The sequence below is a fragment of the Pelobates fuscus genome, chromosome 12 (genome assembly GCF_036172605.1).
Source record: "Pelobates fuscus isolate aPelFus1 chromosome 12, aPelFus1.pri, whole genome shotgun sequence".
Taxonomy (NCBI): Eukaryota; Metazoa; Chordata; class Amphibia; order Anura; family Pelobatidae; genus Pelobates; species Pelobates fuscus.
In genome coordinates, this window is record NC_086328.1 from 137,159,287 (window position 1) to 137,161,790 (window position 2,504).

A 2,504-nucleotide genomic window follows, 5' to 3' on the forward strand; every position below is an offset into this window, starting at 1 on the left:
TCTTTTCTCTTCTTCTAGATTCCAGCTTCCCGGTTTCCTTTTTCTATATGTGTACCCCATCCCTGACTGGAGGGGTCTGTTGTCATGATTTTTGAAAGACTATTAAAATAAATTTTAAAAAAGCCTTTTTTGAAAGCAAAGCTAAGTTGTGCACCATTGGACACTTTTCAGGGTGAGACTGTTCAGTTCCATTAAATGGTCTAAAGTGGATGATTGTTCCAAAAGATTAAAATATTCTTTTGAAGGGGGTCTCATTTTGCCCAATTGACTCACGGGATAAATGTTGTGAAAAGGCTCAGCAGGATCTCTATTCTACTAGTATGGACAGTTTGTTTTATTATTTTTTGTTAATATGTATTTAAGAGTTCTTGTATCATAAGGTGTATTTTGGCATAGATTTATCTTGTAGCATTATAAGGTGTAGGTTTGTTGTATTTGCTGCTGGGTTTAAATATACTCCTGGTAAACTCAAAATCTTAAGATTTTGGCGCTTTAATTGAAATCGCATTGCAACTTGAAAACATTCATTGCAACTTACGGGTGCGTTCTACCACCAGGACCTCCCAGCATGTGCACAGTCATCTTACCTGACTTGTATCGGCGAAACGTAGAAATACAAGTGGAACACTGCAGAGGCATTATCAGCCAGCACGTTACAGGTGTACCGAAGTAGAGCCTCCCGAGCCGTGCCTTCCTTACCATGCTTCATGACCAAAAAAGTAAGCCTGACTACAGTTCCTGCTGGAGGTAGGCAAAGAACTGGGGACTTTTTGGTAGAAGACAGAGCCATGTGAGGATCTTACATTTACAGATTTATGCCTGCCTGGTTTTCCCTCCATATTAGAGAAATCCTGGTTGTCAAGTACTGCCTCTAATCTAAATGGAAAACCCTTTATTTACCCAATACAAGCACTGATGTCCCTCAGTGCTCCTCCAAGCTGTGGGACTAATGTGCGCGGTAAACACATTAGGCCCTCCCTCTATGAAAGCAGTGGATTAATGCTTTTCCATGGGGGAGGTTTCTGAGGCTGGATGTCCAGCATCAGGCTGCCTAAAGTCACCTAGCAATCACCTCTAGTACTAGTCTAGTAGACCGTCATTAGAAGCAGTCTTCGTGCTGCAATATAAACTTTGCAAGACTAAGTGGGACAGACAGTACGCAGACCACTTCTTTGGGATAAAGTGGTCTGGGTGACTAGTATCCCTTTAGGTCAGTTAGTGTTTGTAAAATTGCAGTCACTAAAATTAGAGCATTTTGTCAAAACACGTAGTAGTGAGTCATTAGGACAATCTTGGTGTGCTCTAAGAAAACCTTGTCTATTGTATAGGTTATCCTCAACCACTACCTCGCACATTCTTCTCAGAAAGAGAAAAGGTCAGTTGGAAAGGTTAATAGCAGTCAGAGAATCACAGCCATAAGCAAGTTTAGTCTCAGAGTGAAAAGGCCTCTTAACTTTGTCTCCACCTATGGTTTCAACCTCTGCTCACAAAGAATGATGGTGCAAGTCACAACTGTCACAGATAAAAAAATGTTAAGAATATTGGGGGAATGGGAGAGGGAGTTGGCTCTACATTGTACAATTGTTTGATTTTGAGGGCTACTGGGCTGTACTGGACGCTGGCAGGCATTTTCTGACATTAACAGATACTCTGAAGAGACAGATTGTGCCCCTGCCACTCCTCCCCTTGCAGATTATTCCAGTTTCCACCAAAGGACTATTATAAATCTTGGGAACCTGTGCGAGGACTAGAAAAGTTCTCTTTAACCCCTTAAGGACAGATGACGGATATATTCCGTCATGATTCCCTTTTATTGCAGAAGTTGTGTCATTAAGGGGTTAAAAGGGAGACTAATCACCAGAACAACTACAGCTCATTGTATTCGTTCCGGAGAGCATAATCATTCCCTTCAGGCTTTTTGCAGTTAACACGTTTTCAGAGAAAATGCAATGTTTACATTACAGCCTAGGGATACTTTCACTGGCCACTCCCCAGATAGCTGTTAGAGATACTTCCTGGGACAGTGCTGCAGTGTGACTGCAATTTAGTGTTTCCACCCTCCGCATGCAGACGTGTTGTGCCATTTAAGATGGCCACCATTCTAGTGATTGAGGAGATGCAAAGAGGAAGATCCCTGAAACCCTGAGTGAACTTCTCCCCATAACTTTTTGCAAGGTAAACTCCGATACTAGTGGCCCCCAACTAGACCCTAACAAAGCAGAGCACCAAGCAGTGGATGCCACACAAGCCTCTCCTGCTGCCATCCCATTTTCCTGGTATGTGATCCATGTGTTATCCCCTCTGCAGTCTTCAACTACATGAAATCTGCATATTGAGGTGCCATGGAGATGCATTTCTAATATTCCCTTTAACAAGGAGCCATTTACCTTAGATTGCATATTATATAAAAAAAAAAAAGCCTGTGAAGATGGGCACAGTAAAAAAAAATACATCTAGAAAAGACTGCCCACAAGTTGTGCAAATATTTTATGGTACACAGTGTG